Raw genomic sequence first — 12761 nt, 5'->3', positions numbered from 1 at the left:
TTTGCAGCCATCTAGCCTCAGTAGTTTTTAAGATCTGAGGGCGGACAGAATAAGTGCGGACAGAAAAAGTGCGCACAGAAAATAGTGCGGACGGACAGACAAAGCCGGCACAACAGACTTCTTTTACAGAAAATTAAAACTACGCTCGCCCAGTCCTGACCTGTTTTTGTTAAATGTAGTTTCTGAATGTTGTTCTGTACGTGCGACACTTAATCTACACTTACACACATACATGTATACGCATATACATACATACTTAAATACAATCTCATATACTTATATGTACACTCTTAGACATAAATGCATTCTCACATACATACATAAAAAATGCATTCCCGTATACATACATACATAAATACATAGACATTAAACATACATAAAAGCATACACAAACATACATCTATCTATATATAACACTAAAATTCTGTCCTGTTTGTGTGTTTGAATGCACTAAATTCAGGCTGGAGGCTGTATGTATGTGATTATTATCCTTTGTATGATTCATTTATCACACATTACCACAGGTGAAAAATAAGGCACATTTCTTATTTTTTCCTGTATTAATATGTAATATATATGTATGTATAAGTGTATATATAATATATATATATATATATATATATATATATATATATATATATATATATATATAATATTATACTAAAATTCTGTATAATATATATATATATATATATATTATACACACAATTATAAATACATACTGTACATATATATAATGTAAATATATACATATATAAAGATACACATATATGCATGTATATATATGCATCTATATTATATACACATGTATATATGTATGTATGTATGTAATTCTCGAGGATTCGACCCTTACGTTCTCTGGGGATATTCTCCTCGACGGAGTCACAGCTCGGACAGAACGGTCCAGATTATTTCCCAACTCTGACTCCGCTGGGGAATACATCCCCAGAAATCGTAAGGTTCAAATGCTAAAGAATCCCAACGTGAAAGCGCCCTTCAACACACACAGGGAGAAGGACGAACGAACGAACACACTGTCTCCGTCTCTCTCCATGGAAGAAGAAGACTACGAAACCCAATCGAATTCGAATCGAAGCTTCCGTCAGGTTCTCAAGCAAACCTTGAGAGCTTCACGCGTCTCTTACTCAGTCACAACCATCATGAGGACATGAGCTTTCCAGAAGACGAACTAGAAAAAAGAACCTGCTTCAAGACTTCAGCGTTCGAGCCATGCAAGACTTCTTGAAAAGAGGAGAACCCACTCGCAAGTCGTAAAGGTTTGGTGAGCAGTGCCAATGAGCAGAGGGAGGGCGCTCATTGCTGGTTAAACAAAACCCCTCTGCAATGATCTGGCACTGTGATGACACCCCAGCAGTGAGGCATCATTGCCGTCAAAAGCGCTGAGAGAGAGAGAGAGAGAGAGAGAGAGAGAGAGAGAGAGAGAGAGAGAGAGAGAGAGAGAGAGAGAGAAAACAATGTCAGATGTAGATGGAGGAGATGGGATAATTCTGGGCAGGGAGAAAAGATTGGAAAATTTTGAGGCGTTAAGATTCAGGAATGCGAAACATGGCATAATTACTAACTCAGAAATTATACATACATGATATACAATGTGTGTGTGTATGTATATATATATATATATATATATATATATATATATATATATATATATATATGTATATATATATGTATATATATGTATATATATATATATATATATATGATAGGCATCATTATATATATAAATATAGCAGTGAGCATCATTGCTGTCAAAAGCTCAGAGAGAGAGAGTAGAGACTGATGCATTCTGGTGACGTTCTGGTAAATAAGAATAAACTATAAAAACGCACATTAAATTCAGAGCATAACGAAAGGAACCTTTCGTAAACAAAGAAACAAAACAATTAAACAAAACAGAAACAGAGGGAGAAGTCCGGGTGTCCAACTGAAGGTTAAACGACCAATAAAAGTCCGTCCGTGGTATTACGGAAATGGAAACAGTGAATAAAGTACCAAAAATATTATACACTCGGGTGAATGAGAAAAAGAGGCAAAAACTTTGGTACATTGTACATTTGTCTAGTCAAGTGATAGAGAGGCATATTTTATAGAATAATAGTAGTAGTAGTAGTAGTAGTAGTAGTAGTAGTAGTAGTAGTAGTAGGTAGGTGGTTGTTGTAGAAAAAATTGGAAACGGAAAAATATACCACTTCAATTTTTTCTCGAAACTAGTAGTAGTAGTAGTAGTAGTAGTAGTAGTAGTAGTAGTAGTAGTTGTTGTTGTTGTTCAAAACAATATAGGTAGAACAAAAGGGAAAAGGAAGAAAAATATACAACTTCCTCCCTATGAACTATAATTTTTTTTCACGAAACAACAATAGCAGCAGCAGCAGCAGCAGCAGCAGCAGCAGTAGTAGTAGTAGTAGTAGTAGTAGTAGTAGTAGTAGTTGTGAGAGACATAACAATAAGTTTTTTTTTTCTTGCACGCCTTAAGGAACACTACAAAAACAAAAGTCAATTTATAGAAGTGTTGATAGTTGCACCCCTTCACATGCTTTTCTGTGTGAGAGAGAGAGAGAGAGTAGAGAGAGAGAGAGAGAGAGGAGAGAGAGAGAGAGAGAGAGAGAGAGAGAGAGAGAGAGAGACGTGTTTGACCAGAACACCAGAGATCTTCAGACACAACAAGGTGGCTGGCAGGATGCAGCCACCCGGTACAGCCTATATACATATCCACGTAAGGAATTTCCTTTGGCATTAATGGTCCAGAGACGATAAATTTCATTATATATATATAGCCTACATATATGTGTGTATGTGTGTGTGCGTATACTCTTTCGAGCACGTTCACTTTGTAGTTAACAGCCAACATTTTTTTCATTCTTATAACTTTCTTCGTTTTTACCACCACGCCTGTTCTAAATAAAATATTACTCATTCAGTACACTAAAAAAAATATTACTCATTCAGTACACAATTATACTTTGAAGTAGGGACTTGAATAAAAAATTACAAACTAAATGAAATATTGTGAAGAGACACTATCCTTAAGAAGTAAATATTATTATCATACAGCAAGGATATACCCGACGTTATGCGCATATTAATCAGGAGAGAGAGAGAGAGAGAGAGAGAGAGAGAGAGAGAGAGAGAGAGATGCAAATGACTATCCTCTATCCTTCAGCAGTCTACCTGTACGTGTAGGCTGAGTTAAAATACACAACCAATTTCTCTTGGTAAGCTGCTCTCTCTCTCTCTCTCTCTCTCTCTCTCTCTCTCTCATCGTGCACATTATGCCACTTTGCATTTACTTGTTTATTGTTTTGTGAGCTGAACGTGGAATTCACCCCAATGAAATTCTCTCTCTCTCTCTCTCTCTCTCTCTCTCTCTCTCTCTCTCTCTCTCTCTCTCTCTCTCTCTCTCTCTCTCTCTGAGTCAACTCACACACTCCACTGCCAATGCAATAATGCAAAGTTCACAGCAAATCTGGAAACTCTGGACCCAAGCTACAAATCAACGGAAATCCCTTTTAATTGCTTTCGTGTTCCGGCTGGGAGCCATCACAATGAATGACAAAATACGACGGCAGAACCTTTCCTAATAACTCCTTAACTTTCGTAAGTTAAACCTCTAAATTTCATTCCTAATGGTTTAGAACTTCCGGCGAATTACGGGGTATAGTTTAGAAATTGTAAAATGTTTGAGGTGAGACCCACTTCAGTAAAACGAAACTGGGTGGGCATGCAATAGTGCGATATCTTGGTCGATAACGTCTACTCAGAAATAACCATCTGGACGATTAAACGTTTCCATTTCGAGATTGTCAGAGGATTCCCGTCAATAAAAGGTTTCTGATGACAGAAAATAACAAGACGGAGAGGCCTAACAATCAACGTTTCCCTGCACGATAAACAATCAATCTTTCCAAAAATGAAATGCTCTACACAATTCAACTTTTCCATTTCAGAGACAGGAAATAACAACATTCAGCGTTTCCCTGCAAGATAAACAATCAACCGTCCCCAAAATAAAACGCTCTGGACAATTAAACGTTTCCATTTCGGAGATTCCAGAGAAATCACATCAATAAAACGTTTCCGACGACAGGAGATAGCAACGGAACGTTGCTTGAGATTATCAACAATCAACGTTCGCCTGCAACATAATCAATCTTCCCCCAAAAATAAAAAGCAGCTGAAGAGTTAACAGCCATGACTTGTTATCAAGAGCAGAACCTACAGTGGATGACAAGAATTCAGTCCCACGAATTAACAAGGGACAGGGTGAGAGATGGCACAGGGTAAGAGATGGCCCGGGGTGGGAGAGATAGCCCAGGGTGAGAGATGGCCCAGGGTGGGAGATGGCCCAGGGTGGGAGATGGCTCGGGGGTGAGAGATAGCCCAGGGTGGGAAATACCCAGGGTGGGAGATAGCGTGGGAGAGATAGCCCATGTTCGGGGATAGCCCAGGGTGAGAGATTGCCTAGGGTGGGAGATGGCCCAGGGTGAATGATGGCTCATGAGGGCAAGGGGAAGGGGAGGGCAAGGGGAAGGGGGAGGGAAGGGAAGGGAAGGGAAGGGGAGGGGAGGGGGGGGGGGAAAGGAAAGGGGAAGGGAGGGGATGGGTCCCAGGACTGCTACCCAAAGAGGAAGTGGCCGAAAAGGGCTCCTGATAAAATGCAAGATGGTCTTCTGAGGGACACGTGCACCCACCACCAACCAGATCGTTGCATGAAATCTACTCTCCAACCAAACGCAGGAGGAATGTCATCGGCTGTTGCATGGTACACAGCACCCAATTAGCCCTCGCCCGAGTTCGTTTGTCGTGGGTGTCTTCCGATATCCCAGAACAGAGCGCTGCGTATTTGCGATGAATCAGCGATTCACGTCATGTTCCGTCAGGATATTAAAAGATGGAATATAGAATTTAGTCCAAAGGCCAGGCGCTCAGACCTATGAGGTCATTCAGCGCCGAAACGGATATTGACAGTTAAAAGGTTTGAAAGGTGCAGCAGGAGGAAAAACTCGCAGTTGCACTATGAATCAACTGTTAGGAGACGGTGGAAAGTAAGATGGAAGAAAGAGAATATGAAGAGAGGTACAGGAAGAGGAATGAAGAGTTGCAGCTGAGGACTGAAGGGACGCTGTAAAGAACCTTAAGTAACGCCTACAGTGCACCGCATGAGGTGCACACTAATGGCACCAGCCCCCTACGGGTTGTCAGGATATTGATCGTAGACAAGGCGAGGATCTAAAAGCAAAATGCAGAAATAAATCTGCGCAAACTACAATAACTACAAAGGTCAACAGCAATAACAACAAAAATTTGCTTTAATAACCAAAAAACACTTCAAAATTCTCTTGGGTGAAGGCAGGGTCTGATGTAAAAAAAATAACATAAGGTAAAAATTCAAGTGGAACATGAAGGGCCACAGAGAGAGAGAGAGAGAGAGAGAGAGAGAGAGAGAGAGAGAGAGAGAGAGAGAGAGAGAGAGAGAGAGAGAGAGAGAGAACAAACACTCTGCGCAAGAGGTAAGAAATTAAAACTGCCAAAAATATCTTATGCCCCGAAGAGCTGGTGAAGAGAGGTGGGGAACAGAAAAAAAAACAAGACGAAAATGACCCACACAAAAAAAAAAAAAAAAATAAAAAAAAAGAAGGCTAACGACTACCGAGAAAAAACATTACGACGCCCATTTTCTGCTCCACAAACTTTGCTAAAATAAATAAACAGAATAAAATACAATTCCCCTCACAAGGGGGAAACCGTTTATCTGTTTGTTATTGGAGTGTCATTTCAGTTGTGGATTAAAATGGCGCCTTAAATTATAGGACCAACAAAGATAAGCATACAATATAGTATTACTTTTCCCAAAGTGAACTGTAATGGGAATTACATATGGTAAACAAATAAATAGAGAAAAAATGTTTGAATGTTAGTCAGGCTTCCTTGCAAAACCATTACAATGCTCTCAGAGAGAGAGAGAGAGAGAGAGAGAGAGAGAGAGAGAGAGAGAGAGAGAGAGAGAGAGAGAGAGCAGCGATCTGGATGGGGTGGCATCCGGCTTGTAATTTCATCTCCTCGCTGGAGTTTGACCTCTGACCTCTCTGGGAAAAGTAAGATGGAATTCCATTTCCATCTCTGGAGGAAAATCTATTTCTGGTATTAACTTCCTACTTACCGGTTTGCAAGAACGCGCGGCGGTTAGTTTCTCTCTCTCTCTCTCTCTCTCTCTCTCTCTCTCTCTCTCTCTCTCTCTCTCTCTCTTATAATGAGTATGTGTATGTAACAGATCTATCTCTCTCTTTTATAATGAGAGAGAGAGAGAGAGAGAGAGAGAGAGAGAGAGAGAGAGAGAGAGAGAGAGAGAGAGAGAGAGAGACGAATGCAGCGTCGAACAAGCCGACTACCAACAGGCCGAAGATCCTTTAATTCTAAAATAGTGGCTGGAGGAGGAGGAGGAGGAGGAGGAGGAGGAGGAGGAGGAGAATGCCAAAGGGATGAACACCTCCTTCCAGGAATCCATTAAGCTCTTCCTTCCTTCCTTCCTTCCCAGTTCCTTTCCCTTCTCTCTCTCTCCCTCCCAGACTCGCCAATAATTAGTGACTAAAATGGATGGGGTGTTTCCCCTCCCTACCTGCAGTGGGGGAGGGAAACAAAGGTTGGAAGGGGAGATGGGAGGGAAGGGGTAAGAAAAGAAGGGAAATGGATAAGGGGGAAAAATCTGTCTCTCAAAAGTATAATTCAAAAGTCTCTCTCTCTCTCTCTCTCTCTCTCTCTCTCTCTCTCTCTCTCTCTCTCTCTCTCTCTCTCTCTCTCTCAGAAGAACAAGGTGGAATCGTGCTCTCTCTTTCTCAAAAGGGTCAAGTGAAAAAGTTCAGAAAAGTTTATGGTGCATCTCTCTCTCTCTCTCTCTCTCTCTCTCTCTCTCTCTCTCGAGTAAAAGGGAAGGAGGAGAAACCAAACTGAAAACCTTTGTTTCCAACTATTACCATACTGGACGCGTGATATACTTCCTTTATTAAACCAAGTGCATCTATACTGAGAAACCAAAAGAAAACGAAACGCCATTATTCAAGTTGAGTTTGCAACTTGAGAGAGAGAGAGAGAGAGAGAGAGAGAGAGAGAGAGAGAGAGAGAGAGAGAGAGAGAGAGAGAGAATAACTAGCGGTATATATAACAAGCTATAAATCTGAGAAGCACACAATACAAGAAGTGTAACAACACTAATTATAATCATTGGAATGCAAAATTCATGTAACCTAAGCAACAGGAAATAGAAGATGATATTATAAACGAAGCAAATACAAAAAAAAAACGAGAAAAAAATCCATCAAAACACCGCAGAAGAAGAAGAGGATATAGACCACACGGCGCAACAACAGACGGGGAGCTCCAGTATATAAAACCTCTCGTATAACAGAGAAGAACATAAGTATGACCACAGCGTTCGCGCAGAAATACAGCAAAATTAGCAAGGCTTCCCATTGTCCTGCAACAAAGAAACGGTGGCATGAAGACTGGGGGTGTCCTTCGATTTGAAAGCTCCTGGGGGAAGGTAGGGGAAGAGAGGGAAGAAGGGAGAAGGGGGGGGGAGGAAGAGGAAGGGTAACAGCACACCCCACACCAGCCCAAGCCGCCATGAAGTCATAAGACACCGGCTTAAAACATACAACCGCTTTGCGAGCAAGGTGTGTTTGTGTGTATGTGTGCGCGCGAGTGTGTGTGTCTGCTCATCAAAACAGCGTTCATTCCAGGTCAAACGACTCACAAACACACATACATACACGCGTACACAAAGGCAGAAAGAGCTAAGAAGGTTGATCAAAGGCACAGACAAAACGCACAGGTGCATTACCGAATGCTGTTTGAACTTAACGGTAGCACCGTTTGCTTCCCCAGATTGCAAACAATGCGTGGCTCCTCATTCTATTCGAGCAGACGTATGCAAACACATGCGCAGCGCTTGAGTGGCCTGGCTCTCTCTCTCTCTCTCTCTCTCTCTCTCTCTCTCTCTCTCTCTCTCTCTCTCTCTGTAGAAACGGGAAGGAAATATCGACAAACAAAATATAATTCAAACCACCGAGAAAACCGTAAATTACCTGATTCTCTCTCTCTCTCTCTCTCTTTTGCACTGTAGGCATTACTTAAGGTTCTCTGCAGCGTGCCTTCGGCCCCTAGCTGCAACCCCTTTCGTTCCTTTTGCTGTACCTCCTTTCATATTCTCTTTCTTCCATCTTACTTTCCTCAACCCTCTCCTAACAATTGATTCATAGTGCAACTGCTTTGAGGTTTTCCTCCTGTTACACCTTTCAAACTTTTACTGTCAATTTCCGTTTCAGCGCTGAATGACCTCATAGGTCCCAGTGCTTGGCCTTTGGCCTAAATTCTATATTCCATTCTCACTCTCTCTCTCCTCTCTCAGAGAAGGAAATACCTACAGTTCTAAATAATCCAAACCACTGAGAAATGAGTTTATTACCTAGGGACACGTTAATGAATTCAACACAAATATATAATGGCTACTGATATTACATATAGTTATTATAATCCTCAGTACCATTATGATGATAATGACGATACGATGATGAATATCATCATTAAATCATCGGTAGGAAATATGAACACAATGGACATTCCTGAAGAATGACGCAACGTCTCCAAAAGGAACCGATGACGTTAAAACCTTCAAGATGACCAATGGACACTTCTGCGGTGCCTTCTGCCGGAGAAGAAATCCAAGAGTCACGCATGCACAAACACCCATTCACACAAACACGAGTAGGCACAAGCACACAAACACACTCACACGCCAGGGGTATTGATTTCCCGGCTCACAAACTTGGTGGCCATGGGTCCTACATCACCATCATCTTTGCTTAGCAGAATTTTTAACCGTTAACGGCCGGGGAGTTAAGAAAGGTGTGTTAGCATACATAGACATGCGAATGCATTACTCGTGTTGCACAACAATGCGGCTCTCTCTCTCTCTCTCTCTCTCTGTGAATCAATTGTTCAGGTATATTCTCTCTCTCTCTTCTTTATGGGTTAATTATTCAGGTATTCTCTCTCTCTCTCTCTCTCTCTCTCTCTCTCTCTCTCTCTCTCTCTCTCTCTCTCTGTGAATCAATTGTTCAGGTATATTCTCTCTCTCTCTCTCTCTCTCTTTTATGGGTTAATTATTCAGGTATTCTCTCTCTCTCTCTCTCTCTCTCTCTCTCTCTCTCTAAACGTGGAATTCGCCCGAAGAAATATATCCACACATAATCCATTTTATGTGGTGGGGGTATCCACTTTCAATAACAAATGCTGCGTGTCAATATATTTGGATAAATAAAATGAATAAGTTTGGGTAAAATAAAAATGGCTAAATTATAAACATGTATAAATATAAAAGTTGAGTGTCACCACATCAAAACATGTATAGGTGTCGATGTTATATATATACACATACATAAAATATACATATATATACATAAAATATATATATATATATATATATATATATATATATATATATATATATATATATATATATATATATATATATATACATCTATATGTATATATAATATATGAGTGTTTACAAAAACAAATATCTTTTTGAACCGATAATGAAAAACAAAAGACTGAATACACGAATATCATTACACACTTACCTTTTTAGTTTCGGAGTTCCCAGGGGGATGGGCCAGACCGAAAAAAAAAGAGGAGGGGGGGAAGAAGGGATGAGGAAGGGGGGAGAGGCGGCGGGCAGTGCCACTTAGGGGTGGGGGGTTAGGAGCCCAGGGCGTCCCCTGCCTTATCTCGGCGATCTGAGAGAGAAAGAGAGAGGAGACTCGTGAGTCAGTGTCACTTAAAAATGCAAACACGTGTTTCCGCGGTTAACGAGACATAATTTCTATTCATTTTCTTATTTTTCTACAGTTTTTCGTCATTTTTTTAAATTATCGTTATTTACATAATTCCAGTTATTCGTAATTTTTTCTTGGTGTTTATCCTTATCCTTATTCTTCTAGTCCTTTATCCCACATTAAGTACTTAACACTTGTTCAACCATCTCTTTATCTTTTTTTTTTATCATTCTTAAAAATTATCCTTATTTACATATATCCAGTTATTCGTAACTTTGTTCTTGACATTCATCTTTATTTCTTTTAACCGTTCATCCCGCAGTCATTAAATATTTCAATTACCTGTTGATTGATATCTTTTTTTTATTAGTCATTTTTAATTTTATCCTTATTTACATATCTCTAGTTATTTGTCACTTTTCCTTGACGTTTATCCTCATTTTCTCTAGTCATTTATTCCTTATATTTTATTATTAAATATCTGAAATGCTCGTTCGCTCACCTCTTACCTTTTTTCAATATTTTATTCTTATAATTGGTCTTACCTACATATCTCCAGTTATTCGTCATTCTTTATCCGTTTATCCTTATTTCCTCCTGCTATTTATCCCACACCATTATTAAAAACTTACCATGTTCATTCATCTCTTATCTTTTTTTATATCAGTCTTATAATTGTCCTTATTTACATAATATCTCATGTGATTCGTATTTTTTCTTGACATTTATTTCCCTAGTCTTTTATCCCATACCATTATTGACTACTTTAACATACTTGTTATTTCATCTCTTTATCTTTTTTTACCGGTTATTTAAAATTACCGTTATTTTTTCATGTTACGCAATTTTTATCTTTATTTTATTTCCTCGTCGCTTATCTCACATTAAATACTTAACACTTGTTATCTCCTATTTTTTTTATTGGTCTTTTTGAAATTATCGTTATTTACATATTATCTCCAGTTATTTGCCATTTTTTAATGTTCACCCTAATTTCCTTCCCTCTCTTATCCTCACTATCATTTAATATTTAACACTTTCATTCATCTCGCATACGTCCCCATGTTTTTTTTTTTTTTTTTACAAACCGTAATCTCAAGTGATAATTCATATCTATCTCCTTTTTCTCTCTAGTTATTCATTATTCTTTATTTTCATTGTTGTTTCCTCTCACTGCATAGCCTCATTCTCAACCAACAATATTTCACCCACTCATGTTACACAAGTTTAACTTTTTTAGGATTAAAATTGTTGTTGGTTCTATTGCATATGGTTAAAACAGGTCGAAAAATATACTTCAGTTACTACATATAAATAAAGAATTGTGTAAACACATGGACTGTTTCGATATATCTCTTCAGTCTATCGGCTCTGCTTTGTACAAATAAATAATTGCATAAAAGACGACGGGCATAAAATGTACACATTCCTATTATGCAATTACTTTTAAATTAATTTTTTTTATTCAAAATTTTTATCAAGATTTACGAATAATAATGAGCATCGTAAAATAAATAATTTTATTCAAGACGACAGACATAAAATGAACACATTCCTATTCCAAAATTGCTTTGATTTTAGATCAATTTTTCTTATTCAAAACTAAGAAGATCAGTGACTATACTACAGTAATCCTTTCAGTTCAAATAATTTCATTACATATCTTGCTGCTGTTACAGAAACGTTTGAAAGCCACGTTCTATGAAGACTTTATTATTCCTGCAATTACAAAAGTGTTTACAAACATTTACTCTTGGATCCGTCACTTTATCAAATGGGAATAAATGTCATTATCATAGTCTCTAAACTCTTCCTGCGAATCGCAAATCTTAATTTACGTCACTATTCCTTCCAACACGGCTTCGTCATTGTCATTGCTCGTTAATTTGTTTTTCTCTCCTTGCTCATTAAGGGTATCTGTTTTCTTCACATTATTTTTTCCCCCTTCTCTCTCTCTCTCTCTCTCTTCTCTCTCTCTCTCTCTCTCTCTCTCTCTTCCTATTTGCGACTGTCACTTCCAACAACAGATCGTTTTACAGACATATATCTTATTTCTTTTGAAAAACCGTGAACGGAGATAAAATTACTTTATTTGGAGATGAAATTTCTTTATTTAGAGCATAACAGAGCAGAGAGAGAGAGAGAGAGAGAGAGAGAGAGAGAGAGAGAGAGAGAGAGAGAGAGAGAGAGAGAGAGAGAGAGAGGAAAACCTGGCGTATACCAATATAGGCTACATGTGTAATAACGTAATAATAATGAGTTTTAATAATTACTCACTTTAACATTGCTAAAAGTAATGGAAGAACGTGGTGGAGCGAGAGAGAACTCCGAGTGGTTGTTTTCGAGTATACAGCTGACTTAGCACAACTAAGCACAATCTGAGCACAAACTAGGGCGTTACGAGGTCACGATGCTCGACTGTTGTCAGTTCGCCGTATAATGGCACAACATTTATTTTACATATATTCATAATACTTTTTGTTCTGTTTTAAATCAGAAATTGCAATTGATTATTTTCAAACACGTATTTTGACATTTTCATGGTCTAATTTGTAATTCACTTTTGAGAGTGAAAGTAGGCGCGTGTGTCTGTTATCACGCAAGTGTGTGTGTGTGTGTGTGTGTGTGTGTGTGTGTGTGTGTGTGTGTGTGTGTGTGTGTGTGTGTGTGTGTGTGTGGCACTGGTGTCGCGTTGGGGCATTCCAGGTGCCGGGGCATTCAAGCCCAGGTTTTCAGAACGTTGAGACGTTCGGGTTTTTGTAACCAAACTCGGAATATAAAAATAGGAGGCGTGTTCCCATTTAAAAACAGTTCGTGATGCTTCATAGCTCACAACAGAAACTGTGGCAGCGTACACCACCCTCCGAGTGAGACCTGGTGTGCTTAAGAGGACTTTGATCAAACGAAACA

General features: G+C 39.0%; 1 protein-coding gene across 6 annotated transcripts in view; it reads right to left on the bottom strand.

Annotated features, from left to right (window-relative positions):
• Nrg (Neuroglian) overlaps nucleotides 1-12761 on the bottom strand; it is a 350034-nt gene that overhangs the window by 139860 nt on the left and 197413 nt on the right. For 4 of the 6 annotated variants that reach the window (XM_067108466.1, XM_067108465.1, XM_067108468.1 and 1 more), the window contains one exon: nucleotides 9657-9812. The exons of the other annotated variants lie outside the window; for them this stretch is intronic. The gene's annotated coding sequence lies outside the window, so the exon portion shown is untranslated. The remainder of the gene's footprint in view (nucleotides 1-9656; nucleotides 9813-12761) is intronic. 6 annotated transcript variants of the gene reach the window in all.

The sequence above is a fragment of the Macrobrachium rosenbergii genome, chromosome 9 (assembly GCF_040412425.1).
Source record: "Macrobrachium rosenbergii isolate ZJJX-2024 chromosome 9, ASM4041242v1, whole genome shotgun sequence".
Classification (NCBI taxonomy): Eukaryota; Metazoa; Arthropoda; class Malacostraca; order Decapoda; family Palaemonidae; genus Macrobrachium; species Macrobrachium rosenbergii.
The sequence above is the reverse complement of the archived record's forward strand: the minus strand, read 5'-3'. Positions and strand labels throughout refer to the sequence as shown.